At 35.2% G+C, this 13334-nt stretch overlaps 1 long non-coding RNA gene across 3 annotated transcripts in view; it reads left to right on the top strand.

The window, feature by feature from the left end:
- The window catches only part of LOC137490644 (uncharacterized), a 127322-nt gene that overhangs the window by 58344 nt on the left and 55644 nt on the right, over positions 1-13334 (top strand). For all 3 annotated transcript variants that reach the window (XR_015525077.2, XR_015525080.2, XR_015525076.2), the window contains one exon: positions 5400-5481. This is a non-coding gene — a long non-coding RNA (uncharacterized LOC137490644). The remainder of the gene's footprint in view (positions 1-5399; positions 5482-13334) is intronic.

Here is a 13334-nt window from a genome sequence, read left to right on the forward strand (position 1 = left end):
CAACTCATAAATACACATAGCATATGTACAACACCAAAATCAGAAAAAGTTGGGACAGTGTGAAAAATGCAAATACAAAAAAAAAGAAGTAGTGATTTCTGAATTTAGTTTAACTTGCATTTCATTGCAGACAATACAACAAACATAATTTAATGTGTTCCTCATAATTGTTATCATTATTTTTTTAAATAAACATGTATTCCAATTTTGGTTCTTGCAACACATTTAAAAAAAATGTAACAGTAAAGTATTTACCACTTTGTAGTGTTGTCATTCCTTTTCACATCACTTTAAAACATTTAGGTGACTTAAGGCTCCAAGTGTTTCATGTGTAATTTTGTCCCATTCTTCCTGCAAACAAGTCTTAAGATGGCCAACAGTAAAAGGACTTTGTTGTTGCATTTTGCACTTCACATTCTTTGTTGGAGACAGGTCAGGACTGCAGACAGGCCAGTCAAGTACCTATATCCTTGCCCATGTTGTGATATCACTTATAGATAAATGATGATTCTTGAGGCAGTGCCACCTGAGGGGTTGGAGATCACAGTTGTTCAGCTAAGGCTTGAGTCCTTGTCCTTTAAACATTGAAATTCATCCAGATACCTCCAGAGTTATTATCTGTGCAAGGTAAAAAGTTCAAATGTGTTTCTTTGAGGAACATTTTTTTTAAACATTTCAATATGTATTTGTTGGCAAACTAACGATCCTCTGCCCATCTTTGCTCCTAAAGGACTAGACCTTTTTAAGATGCAGCTTTTTCCAAATCACCTGTTGACATCACCTGTTTCATATCACATCATTTAGCCAATTTACCTCATTATTAGCCCTAACTTGCTCTTGTGTTGCAAGAACCAAAATGAATACATGTTTATTTTGAAAATAATGATAATAAATAAATAAATAAATAAATAAATAAATAAATAAAAATCACGAGGAACACACTAAATAATGTTTGTTGTATTGTCTGCAATGCACTACAAGGCAAAGTAAATTTAGCAAACACTACTTTCTTTTTTAAGTTTTCCATACTGTCCCAACCTTTTCTGATTTGGGGTTGTATAAAATATTTTTTAATATTTTAAAAATATATATAATATATAGTTTTAATATTAATTAATAAATAGTAATTCATTAAACAAGTAATTATTAATTTATTGTTTTTTTTTAAATAAATTTTTATGCTTTTAATAATTCTTTTTAAATTTTCCACTGGGCTCATCCACACACTGACAGGGAGATAAAATACTGACACACAGTGCAGGATTCTGAAGTGTTAATAATTTATGCCAAATAGACACAGAAAACCATCTAAAACCACCCACATCTGTTGAACTGATGTCCACCAGGGAGACTATGAGATTCATTTAGCCAAAGGTGGTTGCTCAAAACACCTACCGGCAAGGTAATATTTCAGTATGACAGCTGGTATTTTTTTAAAACCTGATCATACATTGTTATTCGTAACTACTACTTCCTTTCTATTATACGTAGATGAAGTTTTAAACCACCTGCATTTCACTCACTCTTCTCCAAATGTTGGATTCATCAGTTAATTATACAGCCTACTGCATAATTACACCTCCCTCCGCTCTCATGTAGAGCAAGCAAAAAGCTTTTCATGAGAGTTAGCAGCTTGGGTAGAGACTAATAAATACTAAAGCGGTTAAGGAATGAGAGTTTATATAAAGACTGTAGGGGAAATGAAGACTTATGGAAAGTTATTTTTGCTCCAGTTAACGCAATAATACAAATCAAAGTTATGAAAGTTTTTGCCGCCGCACAAGGTAATGCTTGTCGGATGATTTTGTTCACACAGCAAATCCTCATCGCTCGGCAAATTATGCTTGGCAAACAATTTGAGTTCATCGCTGGCGGAGCGACTTGTTTGAGGATGGAAAATTGGAGAAATTCTCATCTCGCGTTTATTTGCACATACAGCCTTCTATGGGAAAACAAAGTCAAGTGTTTGAAAATGAGCTTTTGTTGAATCTTTCCCCGCATGTTTATGTAAAACTTATTGTAATTTGCCCTTTCATATTTCACTTGCATTATTCATAAGTCTAACCGAGGACTCTATAAAATGGTTTACTTTTGCTAATGATCAGGAGACGCTGATGTTACTTACAAATTCTCCTCCTGTTTGCCTTCCTGTCTTACTTTTTACAGTCTCACGCTAATAAGGATGCACATTTGAGTAGTCTTGCTTGTGAATATGTGTTTTTTGAGAGTAGGTTTGTGTGTGTGTGTGTGTGTGTGTGTGTGTGTGTGTGTGTGTGTGTGTGTGTGTGTGTGTGTGTGTGTGTGTGTGTGTGTGTGTGTCTGTGTGTCTGTCTGTGTGTGTGTGTGTGTGTGCGTGCGTGTGTGTGCGTGTGTGTGTGCGTGTGCGTGTGTGTGTGTGTGTGTGTGTGTGTGTGTGTGTGTTAATAATCTGCCGAACACCTCAGCTTCTCACACGAGCTCACTATCACATTAATCGCACTTGCCCTTCCTGATACTCCTCTCGCTCACCCATCCTATTTTCCATGTGACTTTTGTGTATCTTCTTTTTTTTTTTTTTTTTTTCTTATTTATTATCAGAGTTCAGTTGCTCAGCAACATCCTCCAATGGCTTTCATTGGCTGTTCAATTTATTTGTTGGTTACACTTTACAATAAGGTTTCATTAGTTACTGTATTCACTAACATGAACTAATAATGAACAGTACTTGTCACAGATCCACAGACTCTGTAGCAGACGGAAGTAAACTAGAGGCTGCCACAGCCCTCAATCTGATGACTCAATGCGCTTTAATTTGCTTTTTCATTTATAACAGTAAGTTATGAATTAAGTTTTGGGCGTGACAGTGGTGCATTGGGTAGCACGATTGCCTCACAGCAAGAAGGTCCCTGGTTCGAGCCTCTGGGGCAGTTGGCATTTCTGTATGGAATTTGCATTTTCTCCTCTTGTTCTGCTCCGGTTTCCCTCAAAAGTCCGAAGACATACGCTAAAGGTGAATTGGGAAAGCTAAATTGTCTGTTGTGTATGTGTGTGAATGAGTGTGCATGGATGTTTCCCAGGGTTGCAGCTGGAAAGGCATCCGCTGCGTAAAACCTTTGCTCTATAATTTGGCGGTTCATTCTGCTGTGCAACCCCAAATTAATAAAGAGACTCAGCCGAAAAAATGAATGAATTAATTTTTGGAGAGACAGCATTAAAATTATCCTGTTGCTATATATATATTATATATTATATAATATAGTTTATGTATATATATATATATATATATATATATATATATATATATATATATATATATATATATATATATATATATTAAATATAAAATAAATACATGATCAAACTAATGGTAAAAATGTAAATCTGCATATTTTGAAAAAAATGATGTATTCTGAACAGTGGAGTTTGTTATTTGATGCGCCACCTGGTGGATGTTCTGTGAAGCACAACACATTTATTCAAATCGGCAGATCGCAGAACAAACTGAGGCGAGCCACGGTAAAAAACACACATTGTTAAAGACCCTATCTGTGCACAGGGTGTGAAAAATACATTGATGATTAGTGGGGTCAAGTTTTTTCGATTATGTTGAAAATAATTCAAATAATATGTCTCAGTGAACCAAATTTATTTAGTGAAGTTTATTCATAAACTAATTTCGAGAGGATCATGTGCTTATGATTGCTTGCAGCCGGCCCTGCATTATTCAGTTCATGATTCACCAATCAGATGTTTTCCTAAGTTCCATATAACAGCCATCTTCATTTTGAAGAATCCCCCCTTCCACCTCTACTCCTCCTCATTTTCTAGATGTGTTGCACGGTGGCCCAGTGATTAGCACTGTTGCCTCACAGCAAGAACGTCACTGGTTCTAGTCCTTACTAAGCCAGCCAATGTTTCTGTGTGGAGTTTACACATTCTCTCCGTGCTTATGTGGGTTTCCCCTTGGTTCCCCGGTTTCCTCCCACCGTCCAAAAACATGCAGCTTAAGTTAATTAACTAATCCAAATCGGCCCCATAGACATGCTCCTATAAGTAGTTATATCTTAAGAGCAGTCATTATCTTTTTATTAGCTACTACAGCAGGGGAGTTCTCAAGATCTACCTGAGCTCAAACTCCCCTCTTGCCTTGCAAACGGGAGGGAGCCCCGGGCTCGAAGATCTTATGAGCTCAGGGCTCTCTCCTGGGACAGCATGCCAAACAAGCTTTATAATCAATCATCAGCTAAGTGTGAACTCTTGAAATTCAATTCCATCTAATTTATTAATCAGTCTTGTTAGTATGTTTTCAGTGTTTTGAAGTATATTGAGTGATTCTCAATGATATTTGTGATATTAAATAAAGGGTTTGCATTCCTGCACCTGTTAATGGATAGCCATAAAAGACTGCTCATATATATTTTTTATTTTACTGTTTAGCAAAAAACTGTAATTCGCACCCTGCTCGTACAGCATTTACTTATCATAGTTCAACATTTACTAATGCATTATTAAAACAAAAAATCATGCATCAGTTAATGCAATTTGAGTTAACATGAACAACTTTATTTTCATTAACTTGCAAACTTATTATAAAGTGTTACCGTTTTAATGTAATAAAAAGATAAAAGGTATAGTCTTGTTTGGCACACTGTAAAACAATGCAGGGTTCTACACAATTCATTCATGTTTTCCCAACACAAAACCATTAAGTTAACTTAAAAATATTAAGTAGATTGAACATAAAACAAATAAGTTGCTCCATGTTGTTTCAGCTCATTTCAAATGACTTCGAACAAGCAGCAAAATCATTTTTTTTTGTGTGTGTGGTTTACTGCTATCACCAGGGTCAGAACCTTGTGCATCATTCAGTAAAGTGCAGTGTGTACTCATTTATTTTACTGACAATCCAATGTTTTGCCTGCAAGTGAATGTATATTTTCAGACTTTGATGTCTAATTACTGCATGTTTCTGCAAGAGGAGCCTAATGCAGCACAAACAATGAACATTATATTTCCATGGCTGAGTCTCTTCATTTTCAGCAGTACATCGGCTGTTGAAAAAGTTAAAAGTGCGTCACATGCATTAGGGGTACTATCCTGAGATTGATATATCTATTATAAATGTATTTTTGCTTAATACATGGTGATTTGTTTTAAAGTGTTTAGAAACACAAGTATACAAACACATACTATATGCACAGCAGTATAATTAACATTTTACAATTAACTAAAACAGTTAGCGAAGTGTGCTGCTGTAAAATGAATTGGTTAAAAAATATTTATGATAAACACTTACAAAATGTTTCCTTTTAAAGGTTTATCTATTTAGATCTTCATCATTCCAAAGAACTGTTTTTACGTCAGAAAAAATGTTTGTCTTTTAATTTAAGTTTTTTTGGTTCCACCTTTTTGTTTTTCAGATCTATCAAATAACTGTCCCCATCACTGATTTTCTGGAGCTCAGCCATTCAACAACACACATTGTCAACAGTCAATCAACAGGTAAATTATTCAATTTTTAAAATTTTACATTTTATTGTTTCTCAGCTTGTAAACAGGAATGTTTATGCATTACCCATGCATAATCAGGATTTTTTTCTTTTTCTTTTTAGCAAAGTGCTCACATATGGTTAGTTTTTGTAATTTCAACCAAAACATATTTGGTAAATACATACAGTACATGTTTTACATAAACAATTGGAAAGATGGAAAGACATTCAGTACAGCAATGATACACGCAAGGCACGATTATTGATATAGCACATTTTTAACACAGTGGCAATTCAAAGTGCTTTACATAAACAGAAATAAAAAAGACAAGTATAAGAAAATAAAAACAAATAATAAAAATGATTAAAACAGATTAAAATGTGTTAAAATAGGTTATAAAAGAATAAAAAGAAAAGAAAGACACAATAATTCGATCTGTCTGACGTAGCACAGTGTTTATTCAGTAAAGGCACAGCTAAACAGATGTGTTTTTAGTCTTGATTTGAATTTGCCTAATGTTGGAGCACATCTGATCATTTCTGAAAGCTGATTCCAGCACCGGGGGGACGTAATAGCTGAAAGCTGATCCACCCTTCTTTGACTAAGCTCTTGGAATTTTTAGTTTATATGATCCCATAAGACCTTAAAAAAGTATCTGTTTTTTTATTTCCATATTAAGGCAGAATATGTAACTAGTACAGTGTTGTGTATTTTGCTGGCTTATGTGCTTACTGCTTACATTATTCCAAATGTTTTAAAGAATGTTCATATTCAGAGAAATAATCTGTTTTAACTTGTGGTACAGGCCGTGTCCTGCGTCGTCTTGTTGATGACATCAAACACCACTGATTTCTGGTTTGCTTTTATAGAAAACATAGCAACACCAAAGACACTTTAATATGTTTTGTGTTTTTTTTTAATTGCACTGAGCAGCAGTCTTAAAATATATTTAGTATCATAAAACAGTGCTGCTTTTTCCTTGTGTCATCATGAAAAACTTGAATCGGTGGACTGTGGCATAATAAAAGTGCCACATTGTAATCGGCTCTCATCAGCAATTGCTTCAGCACTCCTGTTTTGTGTTCTATGTCTTTCATACTTCCTTGATAATAAATCTTGAATACTTTAGCTCTATTAGCAAGATTTCGGCAGGTCTCCCATAGAATGTAATAAGGGCCCCTTCCATGATTCCACACTGAGTCAGGACATCATCAAACTAAACATTTGTTTGTTTTAAATTTGTAGCCTCAAGTGGTGATAATAACATACTGTGCTTTTCAATGATTATTTACAATAATGTTGTTGAAACAGGGGCGGCACGGTGTTAGTGGTTAGCACCAGCAAGGTTGGTGGTTCGAGTCCCAGCTAGGCCAGTTGGCGTTTCTATGTGAAGTTTGCATGCTCTCCCCATGTTCGTGTGGGTTACCCCTGCAGTCCAAAGACGTGCTATAGGTGAATTGAATGAACTAAATTGGCCGTAGTGTATGTGTGTGTGTGTATTTGAATGAGTGTGTATGGATGTGTGGCTGGAAGGTCATCCGCTGTGTAAAACATATGCTAGAGTAGTTGGCGGTTCATTTCGCTGTGGCGACTTCTGAAAGAGACTAAGCCAAAGGTAAATTAATGGATTCTTGAAGCACTGCCCATTCACACTGGTCCATACAAACTATTAAAAGGCTTTGTTATGCATTTATAAGACTATTGTTGGAAATTCTGTGCAAAAAAAAACAAAAAAAAAAACGATTATTTAGATTTACTAATTTTTTTAAGGTAAGTGGTTGCAAACAATTTATATGGGCTCAATGCGTTGAACAAGTCCAGTGAATCATATTTTCTTAGTATGGTTTGGTAATCCACCATTTTTGTTTTTGTGGTTAAGGGGATAGTAACCTCCAAAAATAATATTTACTTAACATTTGCTTGTTCCAAACCTTTCTTTTGTTAAACACGAAAGAAGATATTGTGAAGAAAGCTACAAATCTGTAACCATTGACTTCTAAACAAACAAATACAATGGAAGTCAATGGTTACATAAATATCTTGTGTTCAACAGAAGATCAAAACTCATAAAGGTCTGGAACCACTTGAGAGAGAGAGTAAATGCATTCAACAACAAAGAAAAAAGATTTTTGCAGCGTACTTATTTTAAATGAGCTTAAACAACACGACTCCTGACATTTTTTTTTTTGGAACAACTTAATTGTTTTATGCTCAATCCTCTTAAATTTGGACAAACAATTCAGTTAACTTAAACGATTTGTGTTGGGACGACATGAAGCAATTATACGGAACCCTTCAATGTTTTTACAGTGGTGAGTAAATTTCCATTTTTGGGTGAGCTATCCCTTTAGGTACTTTAACATGTATATAAACGGAACACATAACAAACACACATGCCTGATGTCACTACTTTTACAAATCATGTTTTGTAGATTACAAAGAGGCAATAATTAAATTGCTTAAAAAAAGTTTGCATTTGGAAACTCATTTGAGGGTGGAACAATGGCTCAGTGGGTGGTGCCGTCACCTCACAGCAAGAAAGTCACTGAATTGAGTCCCGGCTGGGCTAGTTGGCATTTCTATGTGGAGATTGTATGGTCTCCCCATGTTCGTGTGGTTTTCCTTCAGGTGCTCCGGTTTCCCCCACAGTCCAAAGACATGCCGTATAGGTGAGTTAAATAAACTGGTGTATGAGTGTGTCTGTGAATGAGTGTGTATGGGTGTTTCCCAGTACTGGGTTGTGGCTGGAAGGGCATCTGCTGTGTAAAACATATGCTGGAATAGTTGGCGGTTTATTCAGATGTGGCAACTTTTGAAATGGAGACTAAGCTGAAGAAAAAATGAGTGAATGAATGAAACTCACTTGACTTTTCAGGCCCACAAAACATTGTGTAAATGACCAAAACGCATAAACGCTTCCTATTTGTTGTTGAAAACTATTGTGCAAATGGCTTCTGAAGTTTATTAAACCCCAGACGCCCAAATGCAGTGCTGCGCTAATTACCGCAGCGAGTTGCAGGAGGAACCCAATGCAGTAAAAAGTATTTTACCCTGCCTGAGCTGTCCTCCAGTAGCAAAGCGCAGGCATACAGTGTGTCCAGACATAAATGATTGCATGAAATGGTGATTTGGACCAACGCTTCCATAATTATTATAGATTTTAAATGCAAGTTTGTTTGTAGTTGGTTTTAGTATTGATTTTTTTTTTTATCCAGCTGAGCAGGTTTAATTTTGACTTATCGCGTTTTAAAATCTGAAAATGATGTTTGGACTTGTGATTTAGACAGTATTTGAGATATTAATAGTGGCATTTGAAAGTGTGTGTTTTATTAGTGGCACTGCATTTAGATATAATCTTGCGGTCAGAGCTGTATCTGCAGTAGCGCATACTGATCCAAAACTATGATACAAACCCCAAGAAATGCAGAAAACAAAAGCAGAAACTTTCCTCTCATAAATCACTGAAAAGCTCTTTTCCATTACAGCCGAACAAATAACAGCTCCGTATTACAAAACACCTGAAGCGCCGGGGGGGCTTCTGCAACAGTCGATGGTCTATAATAATCAAATTTTAGCTTTATCACAACACTCAGCTTTGTCTAGGGGACGGGAATGAGGAGCAGAGCGATGGTATCAGCAGAAGTGAGAGACAAAGAGAAAATGTGGACGGATTGAAGAGAAGGAATTCAAGGTGAAGGGTATCATTTTGGCTTTATTAATAAATTATGATGTACTGTAGTGTGTGAGATTTGGAATGGTGCAGTTAGAAATTGGAAAAGTTTCATAAATTACTTTATTATTTTTGGTAAGGGTGGGGCATTGAAATATAAAATATATATATATAAATTGTAAAAAAATTTTTTATAAAAAACACATCAGTGTAAAAGAAAGAAACAATTAAATACAATTTAAAATTATTAAAAAAATAAATGAAAAAAATAAAACATAAATGATGTTAAATTTGATTCAACCCAGGCTCATTGTGGATACATACTTTGTATACATTTTTGGGGAGTGCGAAATATATCCCAAGAGGTACACATTTTGAAATCTCAAATTTCTCTTGCGAGTGTCATTTGTGCCTGTTGTTCTCATGTAAATCCACCAGAGGATGCTGTTGACTGACTGACCGATCGACCAAATCATTCTGGAATACTTGATTCTGTTTGGTCAGTCTTGCCATTCCAGCGTATGTTATTCCAAGATAACAACCACTGAATAACAGACTTTTCTGGAAATCATCTTGTCCACATCCTTGCTTGTCTCCGGTGCTGTTTTTGACACCATCTTATGACTGAATAATATTGCAGGTTATTGTTTGCTCCATTCAGCTGTTTTTCACATTACATTAAAGAATTAGTATGCTATTTTGTCTCAAAACAGTGATTTTTTTTGTGTGTAATTTTAACGTTTTGTGGCAAGTAGTCATGTAATAAGCGGTATAAACTACATATAGTAGTTTTTTTCTCAGAATAAAGCCCTTCAGTCTTATACAACTGTGCTCTGCATCGCATTGGGATGCAAATAAGTCTGTCTTTTTTCTGTGATAACCTTCCAGATGTACAGTACTTTATTCCTAACTTTATTAATGAAACCTTAATGTAAAGTATGACCATACACTATAAAAAAAAGTGCTGGGTTCCACACAATTCCTTCATGTTGTCCCAACACAAATTGATTAAGTTAACTTAATCATTTAAAAAAAGAATTAAGTGGATTGAATATAAATCAATTAAGTTTTCCCCATAAAAAGCTAGTTTCAAGTCATATTAAATATGTTGCTTGAACAATCAGCGAAAGTCATTTTGTGAGTGTATTAATAAATACAGTTAAAGTCAGAATTATTAGACCCCGGAATTATTAGCCCCCTGTTTATTTTTTCCCCCCTAATTTCTGATTAACAGAGAGAAGGTGTTTTTGACACGTTTCTTAACAGAACAGTTTTAATAACTCATTTCTAATTAAAACTGATTTATTTTATCTTTGCCACGATGACAATATGATATATTTTACTAGATATTTTTCAAGACACTTCTATACAGCATAAAGTGATATTTAAAGGCTTAACTAGGTTAATTAGGTTAACTAGGCAGGTTAGGGTAATTAGGCAAGTTATTGTATAGCGATGGATTGTTCTGTAGAAAAATCGCAAAAAATGAAAAATCTTGAAGGAGCTAATAATTTCGACCTTAAATGCTTTTATTTTAGCCAAAATAAAACAAATAAGACTTTCTCCAGAAGAAAAGTTATTTAAAAGAAAGATAGATATTTAAAAAAAGAAAATTCAAAAGGGGGCTAATAATTCTGACTTCAACTGTATAACTGTTTAAAATAAGCAGTTCATATTGAAATATTTATTATTTTTCAAATAATAATTAATATATATTTTTAAATGGCACCCCTTTTACAAGATGTAAGATAAACCTTTGGTGTATCCATAATGTGTATGTAAAGTTTATAATAGACATCAGGTATGTTATTATAGCCTCCAGAATCTGCCCATTTTGGTGACTGAGTATACTAGCTGTTTTTGTAGCCTATGGCTTTAAATGTAAATGAGCTGCTTCTCCCCGCCCACTGTTCACACGTGCATGCCTGCTTCATGTCATCATGCGTTACATCAAATAAACAGCACAGTGACAGAGACAGACTCAGATGAAGCTGAAATACAGCTCATAAGTCAAAAATACCAAGTTTATTTCATGTATTTATGGTGGAGTTTATTCAAGCCTTTCTGAAATGATGAGTCTTACATAAATGCTGTTCGCAGTACACAGGTATATACAAACACACATACACACATATATTAGCATTTACTGACACCATGTGGCCATTGTGATTATAGCGGTTAAGGATTACATAGCGATTTTACTTCCTTTATTACAAACATGCTCTGTTTTAAAATGTTTTAAACAAATAATTTAATCCCAGCTTATTTGCAATATATATATATATATATATATATATATATATATATATATATATATATATATATATATATATATAAATATGGATTGAATTGAATTGTTGCTTGGCCTCAAAATCACTGGGATTTGGATCCTATTTTCACTTCAGGAAATAAAAAAGACTTATTGGGTTAATATCACTCCAATATGACAGTGGACACACTATACTGTACACATAGACAGGTCTGTCCAAACAGCTTACAAAAGTTGATTTGCACCCTTTAAAACTTTACTTATTTTCAAAATAAATGAGGTATTTATACAGCAGAAGGGTTGGGTTTTTTATTACAATGAGCATATTTGTGGGTCTGTGGTGTTGAAAACCCCTGGTGTAAAGGATATGTAGGATCAAGATTTACAATGATATTTTCTTTATAGCATGCCCCATTACTGTCATAACACATATTCCAACTTATGTACTTTCCTTTCACCAGCGAAGTGCGTAATTGTAGTCCATGGTCACAGTAAGCAAATTATGATGCACCCAGTGAGCTGTTAAACTGATTTCCACTGTCTCTGCTTTTCTCTTTTCTTTTTTTCTCTCTCTCTCACCTCTGGAAAATAAATAACGACAGTTTATTCCAACACAGGGCTTGGTCAGCGCGTCCCATGATGCACATCTCAATCATTCCCATCATTATCCTATGCTGATTAGTTTAAACAAAGTGTCGACAGAGCGCATCAAGGAAAAAAAAAAGCTCTCAGGGGTACTTTCGTTTAAACCCCCTGCATGGCGCAGTGCATCCAAATGCCTCTTTATAACCCTGTCTGCCTGCAGAAGTGAGGAAGACATGCTTGATATTATATCCCACAACCCATGTTGAGTTCTGCTGCTTTTCTTGCGCACCTGCTTCATGCACGAGGAAAAATGGCTCAAGGAGTGATCTGTCTGGATGCCCATCAGACCGAGGCATCCTTCTTTCTGTTGTTTCGAGGTGCCTTGCTCGAGGGACTTGCCTTTGTTCCCAATTTCCTCCTTCCTGCTTTTACTTTTTCCTCTCACCCCCAGTGGAATCAGAGTTTTTCCTTGCACAATCATTCATTTTTAGGAAGACTTATTTTTTATAAAAGTTATTCTTTCATTCGCCCTCCCTTTGGGCTCACAGTCTTTTTTAAACCGATCCAGAGAGGTCATGTTTGATCTCACAGTATATAAAATACAGATAGAGCTGTGTTTTAAGAATTGAGCTGAAGGAAAGTTTTCTAAGTTTTTCGGCTTACTGAGTCATGCTGTAAATGCCCCTCCCCTGGTTGCACAAAACCCACTTGACTGACTGTTTTAGTGCAGCAGCCTTGGAGTCTAATCGTGGACTGGAGTCAGGGAGTCTATAAGCACTCAGTTACAATTGGATTCTGGACACAGCTAGACTCTGCAGCGCTGGACTTGTTTTTAAAGAACTGGAGTTGTTTCAGTAGAATTGATCGGAATTTAAGTTAATCTGCTCTACGATTGTAGATTTCTAGTCTGTTGTGGGTCCAATAGAGAAAGAAAGATATGCTCTAAAGCATAACTAGAGATGGTTACTCATAATTTGCGGACAATTATTGATTATATGTAATTTATTGTGTGCTGTTACATGAAAAAATTAGTAATTCAAAGTTTATTTGTGTACAGCTTTTCACAATAATTATCGTTTAAAGGCAGCTTTACAAAAGGTGCACATTATTACAAAATAAGAAAGGCTATTAGTCAAAATAAGAAAGGTTAAGGAGTTGTGTATACACTCAAAAATGACTTACTGATATTCGAACTACTTATTTAAAATGAGTTGAAATGCAATTCTTAAGGTTTTTTGCAGGACAACTTAATTGTTTTATGTTCAACCCACTTAAATTTGTATCAGTGCTTAAGAACATGAAGAAATTATGTGGAACCCAGCGGAGGTGGGGTGGGGGGCG

The sequence above is a fragment of the Danio rerio genome, chromosome 24 (genome assembly GCF_052040795.2).
Source record: "Danio rerio strain M-AB ecotype USA chromosome 24, GRCz13ab, whole genome shotgun sequence".
Classification (NCBI taxonomy): domain Eukaryota; kingdom Metazoa; phylum Chordata; class Actinopteri; order Cypriniformes; family Danionidae; genus Danio; species Danio rerio.